A 12,169-nucleotide genomic window follows, 5' to 3' on the forward strand; every position below is an offset into this window, starting at 1 on the left:
TCGCTCTCTTACCCACGCCCTGCTTCATGCTCTTTTCTGCCTGATGCTCTCCTCTGAAGCATTTGGGGTTCCTCTGATGCTGCCTCCATGAAACAGTCCCTGCTCATTCCCTCTTTACTGTGGACTGGACACCTATGCGCTGAGGCCTAGGCCTGCGGGGCCCTGTTTCACCACAGGGACTTTTTTTTTTTTTTTGCTTTTTAGGGCTGCACCTGTAGCATATGGATGTTCCCGGGCTAGGGATCAAATCAGAGATGCAGCTGCTGGCCTACACCACAGCCACAGCAATGCAGGATCTGAGCTGTGTTTTTGACCTACACCACAGCTCACAGCAACGCCAGATCCTTAACCCACTGAGTGAGGCCAGGGATCGAACCTGTGTCCTCATGGATATTAGTCGGTTTTGTAACCCACTGAGTCACAACGGGAACTCCCTCACTCCAGGGATTTGAAAGAGATGGGGGCTGGGGCCACTAGGCTCTTCCTCAGGGGAGGGCTCTGAGAGGAACGGTATGGACAAAGCCAGGCTGGGGATCTCTGAGCTAGGACGGCAAAGTGACGCCACCATCACAGAATCACTCTGCTCCATCCTACCCCCCACTAACAAGATGAACAAAAGCCAAAACAAACCCAAACAAAAATGCTGTTACAAGCGCAAGTCCAACCAAACAAGGAAATTTTATAAACTTTAAAATATGATAGCCAAGGAAAGTAACAGAAGATTCTGGTGCAACGAGGGAGCGGTATGTCTCCTAACCCCATGCCCAAAAGTAGCATTGAGAAAAGGCGAGTCAACAAAACACCAAGAATTCTCTCTAATACACTGTCATCTGAGAGAAATGGACTGTGAGGGAGTAGGTAGCCTTAGGAAAAATCTGGGGAAACAAACACTTTGTAAATAGAAGCCCTTGTGTTTCTCCGTAAGACCTCAGGAGAGGCAAGAAGAGCAACCATGGCTTGGAATCTTCTAGGCTGCTGGGCTGGGGTGAAGGTAGGGGGTGGTCCAGCCAAAGCCTGCAGCGTGGAATGTGCCCTGCCCCTGAGCTGGAGCAGGATATCTAATAGGGCCTTAGAGGAGAGGCAGCACTCAGGCCCTGTCAAGTTCAGCAGGCAGCCCCAGCCAAGCCATCCTCAGGCCACAGAAATAGGGTGGGTGGGTTTGAAAATAAGAGCTAGGAGTTCCCGTCGTGGCTCAGCGGAAACGAATCTGACTAGCATCCATGAGAACTCAGGTTTGATCCCTGGCCTCGCTCAGTGAGTTAAGGATCCAGTGTTGCCGTGTGAGCTGTGGGGTAGGTCGCAGATGCAGCTCGGATCCCCAGTTGCTGTGGCTGTGGTGTAGGCCGGCAGCTACAGCTCTGATTTGACCCCTAGCTTGGGAACCTCCACATGCCATTGGTTGCAGCCCTAAAAAGACAACAACAACAACAACAACAAAAGAGAAAGAAAGTAATAGCTAGCTTTCAAATGGTAGCTCCCAGGGCCAGAAACATTGGTCCAGACAAGATGGGAAGGGGCTCAGCTCCAGAGCAAGTAGAGGCTGGCTCACTGGGAGCTAAGGCAGACAGAAGAGGAAAGGAAAGGGCGTGGCCTCTGGGCCTGTGGACCTGGACCTGGACTGACCGGACCGAAGCACAGGTAGGAAGGAGGGAGGGAGGGATGGAGAGGAAGAAGGAGGGCAGAAAGCAGAAAAACAACCAAGAGCTTAATCTAGAAGAAAACACAGCCAAAGGAATAAAAGCAGCTTCCTGGCGAGTACTTCCTGTTACAGAAGGTCTTAATAATAGTATGAAATCGATAGAACAAGAACTCAAAGACAAGAGGCTAAAACAACAGAATGAGATGAAAAGGGAGGTTACAGAACCAAGGAAAAGGCAGTAAGGACCAAAACAACACCATTACAGGTGTAATAAGCAATCCAGAAACAGCAAAACACGGAATGGATATAACTGAAAACCGATATGCAGGAAAGGTTTGCGATATCAAGAGGAAATGTGATGAGAACAGGTGAAGATATTAGAGCAAATACATTTTTAAGATTTATTTATTTATTTATTTATCAGCTGTGCCCACAGTTCATGGAAGTTCCTGGGGCCAGGACCTCAGCTTTAGGGCTGCTAGCAATTATTCTTATGGTAGCTTGTCTTTGTCCTATCTAAGTTTTTAAAAATGTTGAGCAGAAATTTATTTCAATTGAGAAATGGTAAATTTTGTTTTATTTTGTCACTTCCATGGCATGCAGAAGTTCCTGGGCTAGGAACTGAACCTGAGCCACAGCAGTGACAATGCCAAATCCACAACCACTAGGCAACCAGGGAACTCCTAAAGCAATTAGAGCGGAGTTAATAGATAGAACAAAGAGTCCCCACAGAGTCCCCTGGTGGCTTAGCAAGTTAAGGATTCAGCATTGTCACTGCAGTGGCTCTGGTCACTGCTGTGGTTCAGGTTCAATCCCTGGCCCAGGAACTTCTGCATGCCATGGAAGTGACAAAATAAAACAAAATTTAACCATTTCTCAATTGAAACAAATTTCTGCTCAACATTTTAAAAAACTTAGGACAAAGACAAGCTACCATAAGAACTGCTAGCAGCCCTAAAGCTGAGGTTCCAAAAATGGAACAGAAAAAGTTACTAAGGTATGAAATACAGGAAATCTTTCCCTGAAAAGAAGGAGGAACTGAATATTCAGATCGAAAGTGCACACCATATGCTAGAAGAATTGATACAGAATAGTTGACATTAAGATACACTGATTTAGTAACCAAACTGAGGATAAAATAAGAATACTTCAGAAATACAGGCAGAAAAAGCAAGTCATGTCAGGGGGAAAATTCAGTCTGATCACAGATTTCTCCAAGGTGACTTTCATCAAATGAGGATAATGAAACAATAGCTACAAAGTTCCGAGGGTAAAAAAATGTCACCCCAATATATAACCAACTTAGGGGGTGATCTCTGAGGATACAGAACTCATGAGCCGTTCTGGAAAAACTACTCAATGACAGAATCCAAACAACAGATGAATCAAAATAAGGAGCTGGGAAAGGGAGCTGGTGGTGAACATTAATTCCATTTAGATTAAGATTCATCTGTGAGGACTTCCCATAGTGGCTCGGTGGTAACAAACCCTACTAGTATCCATGAGGACTCAGGTTCAATCCCTGGCCTCGCTCAGTGGGTTAAGGATCCCGCGTTGCCGTGAGCTGTGGTGTAGGTGGCAGACACAGCTTGGATCCCACGTTGCTGTGGCTGTGGCGTAGGCCAGCAGCTACAGCTCCGATTCAACTCCTAGCCTGGGAACTTCCATATGCTGCGTGCGCAGCCCTAAAAAAAAAAAGACACACACACACACAAAAGATTCAACTGTGGGAATTTTAGTTGCAGAGCAGAATGTAAATATTATAAATTCTGATAAAGTAAAAACAGCAGTGGAGGCATAATCTGGAATGGAGAAAAGGGGTGGGAAGGAAGGCAGAATTACGAATCACATTTTTTTTCATAGCTCAGGGCAACTCAGAAGTGTATAAAATGGAAACATAATTGTAAAGATCTGACTCTTAATTGAAATAGTTTTTCTTAACTTGAGAGGGGTCTTTTAGGGACGGGGATTTTTTTTTTTTTTCTGCACCCATGTCATGTGGGCCAGGAATCAAGCCCACACCACAGCAGTGACCTGAGCTGCTGTAATGTCAACATCAGGTCCTTAACCCACTTTGCCACAAGGGAACTCCAGGAATGAATATGTTTTGAGGTGAAGAAATATTTAGCTGAAGTTCACCTATTCCTTCCGTTTCACTTTAGTTTCTTTCCCCTGTATGAAATTCAAATAATAGTTCACCTTATACTTTTGGTTAAAAAATAGCTTCTAGAGTATAACTCATTCATTTTTCTACCTCTCTGGCTCTCTATACCTCTCTCTCTCTCTCAAATTTCCAGTTTCTTAATCTCAGTGCTTTATGCATTGAGATGTTAATGCTGACCATTTCTGGGTGGTGAGGCCTTTGAATGACTTGTATTTTTCTCTATATTCTTTTATATGGCTTATAAATCATTTTAAAATAATAAGCATCTTTCTAATTTATCTATCTACCTACCTACCTACCCATCATTTACTTGTTTTGGTTTAATGTAATTTCCTAATCTTTAGCCTCAGATTCCTCATCTTCGTCTGGGGATAACAAGATTTACATTTGAGGATGTTTTGAAGATTATAATATAGCATCCCCTTTGTGGTAGGCTGAATAATGACCTCCAATTAAGTCCACACCCTAATTCTCAGAACACGTGAAGGTCAATTTACATGGTAAAAGGATTTTGCAGCTGTGATTAAGTTAAGACTTAAATAGGGAGATTATGCAGGATAATCAGGTGGCATGAATTTAATCACAGCCACCCTAACAGAAAAGAGGCAGGAAGAGTCTCGGCATCCAGAAGAAGGTGATGGGACGATGGAAGCAGAGGCCGGAAGATGTAGGAAGGGTCCCTAAGCCAAGGGATACAGGCAGCTGCTAGAAGCTGGAAAGGCAAGGAAGTTGATTCTCCTCTCCAAGCCTCCAGAAGGAACCAGGTTTGCCCACCACCTTGACATTAGCTCAGTGACTCTGAGTTCAGACCTCTGATCTTCAGATTGTGAGAATAAATCTGCACTGTTTGAAGTTACTATATGTATGGTCTTTTGTTAAAACAGCAACAGGAAGTTAATACTAGACGTTTCTGTGTGCTGTCCTTTGGCTCAAGTTCACCTCCACATCTGTCTCTTTTATTCCCTGCCCCCCCTCCCCCAACCAACTCCTACTTGTGCAATATTCAAGCTTCCCTGACATCATGCCTCACCTGCCAATCCTGCCCACCTGCCCACAGGTGGAACGCATATCCCCCTCATGGCACTCACCACTCTCTGTTAGAGCTACTCACGGGTGGGTCTCTGTCCCAGGCTGTGCATGTGAAGGACAGGGCCAGGGACCAGACTCTGCCTGCCAAGCCCAGCAGAGAATGCAGCTCAATAACTTTTGTGTGTGTGTGTGTGTATGTCTTTTTGCCATTTCTTGGGCCACTCCCACGGCATATGGAGGTTCCCAGGCTAGGGGTCTAATCGGAGCTGTAGCTGCCAGCCTACGCCAGAGCCACAGCAAAGCGGGATCGGAGCCACGTCTGCGACCTACACCACAGCTCACAGCAATGCCAGATCATTAACCCACTGAGCAAGGGCAGGGATCGAACCCGCAACCTCATGGTTCCTAGTCGGATTCGCTAACCACTGCACCACGACGAGAACTCCTCAGTAACTATTAAATGAACGGATGGGTAAATGAGGGCCAGGTAAGCCACTGGTACCATATATCTAACCATTACTCTCGCTCCTTGATGTCACGCTCTCTCCCAGTTTCTACCTGACTGTCTGGACCAGCCTGTCCTCCGTGACACTCTCTCTTCCAATCTCTAGAAAACTCATCGATGTTTTTATCTCTGGCTTCTTTCCTCTGTCACTGGTCCAAAATGTATTCCCTGACACCTGTTGGGTGCGTCTGTCGATAGGTTTACCTTTGGGTGCGCATGTGTGTGTGCTTGAGTTACGGAGACCTGTGAACCTCTTTTGTATTTTCCTGAATATGTAGTATGTACACAGTGCGTGTTAGAACGCATGTCCTTTACGGAATTTTTTTTTTTTTCTTTTTTGCTTTTTAAGTCCTCAGGTGCAGCACATGGAAGTTCCCAGGCTAGGGGTCGAATTGAAGCTGCAGCTGCCAGCCTGTGCCACAGCCACATCAACGCCAGATCTGAGCTGCCTCTGGGACCTACACCACAGCTCACAGCAACACCGAATCCCCAACCCACTGAGTGAGGCCAGGGATCGAACCTGCATCCTTATGGATACTAGTCGGGTTCGTTACCCCTGAGCCACGCTGGGAATTGTGGATGTGTTTTCATTCGCATGCTGGTGTCTGTGGGTAAGCTTGTTGTTTCTGCATGCATGTGTCTCTGCTTGTTTGTCGCATGTCTCTGATTGTGGGTTGTGAGGCTCTGTGTTAGTCTTTGTTTGCAGATGCTGAAATTTACTTTTGATTTTTTTCCCCCAAGGAATTTAAAGGCCTGAGGCAGGAGCTTTTGGCCTGGTCGGCTCACTGAGTCACCATCTTCTGTTTCCTGGGTCAGGCAGAAGGCTGGGTCTTTTTTCCTCCCTGTCTCCTGGAGTGAGGATATCAGGCCCAAGTCTGAGCCAACCTCAGATAGCTTCCTGGCACTGGTCTTCTGAAGGCCCAGGCTTCTGGAAGGGATTTTGCTAAGGAGAGGGGAGAAGGGGAGGGCCATGTTTGTGTGGGCAGTGGGGACCCCCAAGCAGTCCCTGAGGATGCCCTAGAAGAGGGGTCAGGAGGGCTTGGGAAGGGAGGATCCTGGGCATTGAGCTTCCAACCTGAGAATCACAGAGGGAGACCATGTGAGTCACAGTGTAAAATACCCAGGACGTCTGCACAGCTGGAGGGGATGCAGTGTGAAGGCCCCCCGCTCCCCGCCCCAGATGAACTTCCTACTGCTCCGGGAGCTGGCACCTTGGAGAAGGGTTGCATTTTATTTGGTTTGGGGAGTTCTCGTCGAGGCTCAGTGCTTAACGAACCCAGCTAGTATCCATGAGGACACAGGTTCAATCCCTGGCCTCGCTCAGTGGGTTAAGGATCCCTTGTTGCCATGAGCTGTGGTGTAGGTCGCAAATGCTGCTTGGATCCCACGTTGCTGTGGCTGTGGTGTAGACCAGCGGCTAAGCTCTGATTGTACCCCTAGCCTGGGAACCTCCATATGCCACGGGTGCAGCCCTAAAAAGACAAAAGACAAAAAAAAAAATAGTTTGGTTTGGTCTGGTTTTACTACTTTATCCATTTTAGTGTATAGTTCTGTGTGATTAAGTATATTCAAATTATTGTGCAACCATATATTTAGTTTATAAAATATATTTATATATTTGGCATATACATTAATGTAAATATATAATTTGTGCCTTTCTATAAATTATATAATTTATATAAAAATATATTTCATTTATGTAATTATTTGGTTCATATAATGGAGAAACATTACCTCTTTTGCATACCTGAGCATGTCCACCTCTGAGCTCAGCATCACCAGAAAAACACATACCGATTGCATGGGGTGGAGGCGGCTGTGGAGAGGCAGGGGACACCCCCCCACCACTGGCGGGAAGGACAGGAACGTGAGGCCCTTCCTGTGGGCAGCAGTGGGCTGGGTGGGAGCTGGGGCTCTGCAGGCTGGGCTTCTAAAGCCCAGTTGAGGTTCAGGGGCTTCTGCTGAGAGTCAGGGGGCCCTGGGAGCAGGGAAGGCCTGGTCAGGTTTGTGTTTGGGGAAGAGAGCCCTGGGGGCTGTGCAGAGGAGGGGGAAGAGCAAAGAGAATGAGGCCCCTGAGGTGGTGAGAGTGGCAGGAGCCCTGAGATCTGGAGGCCTCAGAGCAGGTAGGAGAAGGACTAGGGCTGAGACAGAACAGTGCCTTTTTTTTTTTTTTTTTTCATTTTTTAAAAATTCAAGTATAGTTGCTATACCAGATTATATAAGTTACAGGTAAAATATAGTGACTCACGATTTTAAAGGTTCTACTCCATTTATAGGTATTATGAAATACTGGCTATATTCCCTGTGTTGTACAGTATATCCTTGTAATTTTTTTTTTTTTTTTTTGCCTTTTGTTTTTTCAGGGCCACACTCACGGCATATGGAGGTTCCCAGATCCAAGCCACATCTGTGACCCAAACCACAGCTTACAGCAACACAGATCCTTAACCCACTGAGTGAGGCCAGGGATTAGGGTTAGGGTTAGTGTTAGGGTTAGGGGTTAGGGTTAGGAACCACATGGTTCCTAGTCAGATTTGTTTCCGCTGCATCATGATGGGAACTCCTTTTTCTTTTGGCCATGACTGGGGCATGCAGAATTTCCCAGGCCAGGAATTGAATCCAAGCCATAGCGGTAACTGGAGCTACAGCAGTGAAAACACTGGATCCTTAACCCACTGCACCACCAGGGAACTCCCTTATAGCTTGCTTCTATTTTAATTAATTAATTAATTTTCTTTTTGGCTGTTCCCATGGCATATGGAAGTTCCCAGGCCAGGGATCAAATCCTAGCTGGAACTGCAACCTGAGACACAGCTACAGCAACGGTGGATCCTTAGCCCACTGTACCCGGTGGGGGATGGAACCATAGAGACAAACCAGATCGTCAATCCATGGTGCCACAGTGGGAACTCTCCTTGGAGCTTATTTTATATGTAATAGTTTGTACCTCTTACCTCCCTACCCCTCTGTTGCCCTGCTCCCTCCCTGGTAACCACTGGTTTGGAGAATGGTGCTTTCTGGAGCACGGAGTCAGCACGTCTTGATGAACCTGGGGTGGAGAGGGAAGGGGGCAGGAAGAAACCTGTATTACCCCTATGACTGGAAAATGGCAGGGCTGTTCACTGAACCAGTTAGCACAAGGAGGAGGGCAGGCTCTGAGGAAGTTGATAATAACCATGGCTCAGACATTCAATCCCTGGCCTGTGGTTACACAGCACTAGGGGCAGCCGAGCTCAGATGGAGGGGTGTCGAGTGCAAGGCTATGGGACCTCTCGGTGGAAAGTCTCTGGTCAGTGGTTTCGAGAATGCATTCTGGGGTCAGACAAACCCAGACTCCTGCTGACCTGGGACAAGGTGACCCATTTTGCTAAGGCTCAGTTTCCTGAAGTAGAAAATGGGAAAACAGCACCTAGCTCACAAGGTGGTTGTAAGGATTTAATGAGATGATGTATATAAAGAAGTTAGCACAGTGCCTGCTATGTTGTAAACACTCCATAAATCTTAGCTCTTAGCAATAGCAGCAGCAGCAACAGATACCAGTCTGGGACTTGGGAGTTTCAAAGGCTTATTGGCACAAAAATGAACACTGAGCAGTTTCTGTCATGGCTCAGCAGTAATGAACCCTGCTAGTATCCAAGAGGACATGGGTTTGATCCCTGCTTCACTCAGTGGGTTAAGGATCCTACATTGCTGTGAGCTGTGGTGTAGGTTGCAGATGCGGCTCAGAGCTGGTGTTGGTGTGGCTGTGGTATAGGCCAGCAGCTGCAGCTCCAATTTGACCCCTAGCCTGGGAACTTCCACATGCCACGGCTGCAGCCCTAAAAAGGCAAAAAAAAAAAAAAAAAAAAAAAAAAAAGCACTGAAGCCACATGGCAGGAGCTCACTTGAGGAGAGGGAGGGGAAGAGAGTAGGTGGGGTGCTGAGAGCACAGCCCACCAAAGAAGCTGAGCAGGGACCAGAGAGGGGAGGCCACCAGGCAGCGTGATGGAGTTGAGGGCAATGCCTCAAATTCGGGTCTTAATCCAGACTACTGCTGTCGCTGTGCGGCCTTAGAAGAGCCCGCTGCAAGCCTTGAGCCCTGGTTCCTTCATCTGTTCCATGGAACTGGTCTGTCCACAGGTGAGTGGAAGCTGTGATGAATGCACACGTCAGATGAAGTCTGGGTGCTTAGTAAACAATAGTTGTTTTAGGAGGAGGCCTACATGTTCCCAGAGAGAGTGGCTTCATGGAAGACAGTGGAAGACGAGGTTTCAAAAAAGGATCACCAGCGTCACTGCTGCCAAGAAGTCAACAAAGATAAAGGCAGAAAGTATTCGCTGGCCATGACAGGGAGATGCAAGTGACCTTGGTGAGCCAGCTTCAGGGATGCTGAGAGCAGAAGTGGGGGGGCAGCGGCTGAGGAGTGATGGGAGTTGGGGAAGTGGAGCTGAGGAAGCAGGTGATGGCTCGGCAGGGGAGAAGTGAGCAGGTGGGTTGGGGGCAGCCACAGGCACAGGGCTGAGACAGGGGAACCAGAGCACACAGCATGTTGGCTTGGCCCAGAACGTAACTGCTTTGTGTCTTCCCTGCCCCCACCTGCTGGCTTCAGCCGTGGGACCCTTGGTTCTCTATACAAGGCCTCTCTGTCTGGGAACAGACTATGATACCACCGCAGGGCCCTGGGGCTCCCTGGGCTCCAACCTGGGCCACCTAGTGCTGAGGCCAGGCATCTCCTCTCTGCCCTACTTTCCAGGGTGGCCTGGAAAAAGCTATAGTGGTTCCCACCTTCTGCCAGGGCCTTAGCTTCTCCCCTTGTCCCAGCATGCCTGCATCTGTACAGCCCAGGAAAGATGGACAGTAATAATAAAAATAGCTATCGGAGTTCCTTTTGTGGCTCAGCGGTAATGAATCCGACTAGCATTCATGAGAACGCTGGTTTGACCGCTGGCCTCACTCAGTGGGTTAAGGATCCGATGTTGCTTTGAGCAGTGGTGTAGGTGGCAGACACACAGCTTCGGATCCCGCGTTGCTGTGACTGTGGTGTAGGCCAGCAGCTTCAATCCAACCCCTAGCCTGGAAATTTCCATATACCCTGGGTGCGGCCCCTAAAAAGTGAAAAAAAAAAAAAAAATAGCGATCAGAGTTCCTGTTGTGTCTCAGTGGTAACAAATCTGTCTAGTATCCATGAGGACTTGGGTTTGATCCCTGGCACCACACAGTGGGTTAAGGACCTGCGTTGCTGTGGCTGTGGTGTAAGCTGGCAGCTACAGCTCCAATATGACCCCTAACCTGGAAGCTTCCATATGCTGCAGGTGCAGCCCTAAAAAGCTATCACTTGGAGTTCCTGCTATGGCACCTTGGGATTAGTGGTGTCTTGGGAGCACTGGGACACAGGTTCAGTCCGTGGCCTGAGACAATGGGTTAAGGATCCATCATTGCTGCAGCTGCAGCTTGGGTCACAACTGAGGCTGGGATCTGATCCCTGGTCCAGGAACTTCATAGGCAGCAGGGTGGCCAAAAAAGGGAAAAAAAAAAAAATCGGAGAGCATTGTTCTGTGACATTCTAGTATTGATTAGGGCAGTGGAAGTTTGTTGTATTCGTGAATGTTTTCAACTTTTTTTTTTTTTTTGTCTTTTTGCCTTCTCTTGAGCCGCTCCTGCGGCACATATAAGTTCCCAGGCTAGGTGTCAAATCGGAGCTGTAGCCACTGGCCTACGCCACAACCACAGCAATGCAGGATCCGAGCCGCGTCTGCAACCTACACCACAGCTCACAGCAATGCCAGATCCTTAACCCACTGAGCAAGGCCAGGGATGGAACCCGCAACCTCATGGTTCCTAGTCGGATTCATTAACCACTGAGCCACAATGGGAACTCCGAATGTTTTCAACTTTTAAACAGTTTTTCTATATGGGAAAATTCTCCTTTTAAAACCAAGCCTCTTCAACACAGAAGTTGGAAATAAAATTCCCAGCAGCCTTTGCAGCTTGTGGGCAGGCATGCTACCCGCCCCCCCAACCCCCGTGAGACTGTGATTGGACATGAGCAATATGAGCAAGGTAAATATCACTAAAGTTCACCAATATTTCTGGTTCTCCTCTCCTTCTGGGCACCAGGAGGATTGCACTTGTGGCCGTGAGATTTGTTTTGATCAATGCCATGTGAACAGAAGCCAGGATACGTTTTCCCTCACTGTCTTCTGCCACAGCCAACTTTGGAGGGTCCATATCTGTAGGGTGGCAGAGCCTCCAACAGCTTAGATTCCTGAGTGACCACAGTGAGTGATTCTCTTTCTCTACCATTTGCCCATGCTGGACCTGTAGCTGAGCAAGGAATACACTGTTGCTATTAAGCCAGTAAGATCTAGGGGTTATTTGTAAACTCTTGTGTTACCTAATTAATTCCGTTCCTAATGAAGGGAATCAGGCTGGACATAGGACTTCAATTTCCTATAGCACAAGTGTCTAGCTTTTGGGGGTAAAAGCGGTCATTTCCCAGTGGATGCAATAGTGAGTTCTTACCACAGAAGTGCTATGAGCTTGTAAATTTGGCAGTGAAGTTGAATTCTTCGGGCCTAGTATTTGGAGTGGCAATGACTGTGATTTCCTCATCCGGCTGTATGGTATTGTTTTTGGTGTTGTTCCTAGACACTTAGCCTCAAGTCCATTTTCCTAGCCCTCCCAATAATTCTGAGCTAAATAATATCCTTTAACAAATCCCTTGTAGGCTTCCACTATTCAGGGTGGATTTCATTATTAGTGATAAAGAACTCTGACCAATAAACTTACTATATTTAATAAATTTTGGGTTCCATCACAAGAGGCAAGTTTTCTTTTTTTCTCTTTTGGCCAG

This window comes from Sus scrofa, chromosome 10 (assembly GCF_054392235.1).
Source record: "Sus scrofa isolate SSC_HxYL_T2T_F1_AM1 chromosome 10, Sscrofa_HxYL_maternal_Yorkshire_Landrace_v2.0, whole genome shotgun sequence".
Lineage (NCBI taxonomy): Eukaryota > Metazoa > Chordata > Mammalia > Artiodactyla > Suidae > Sus > Sus scrofa.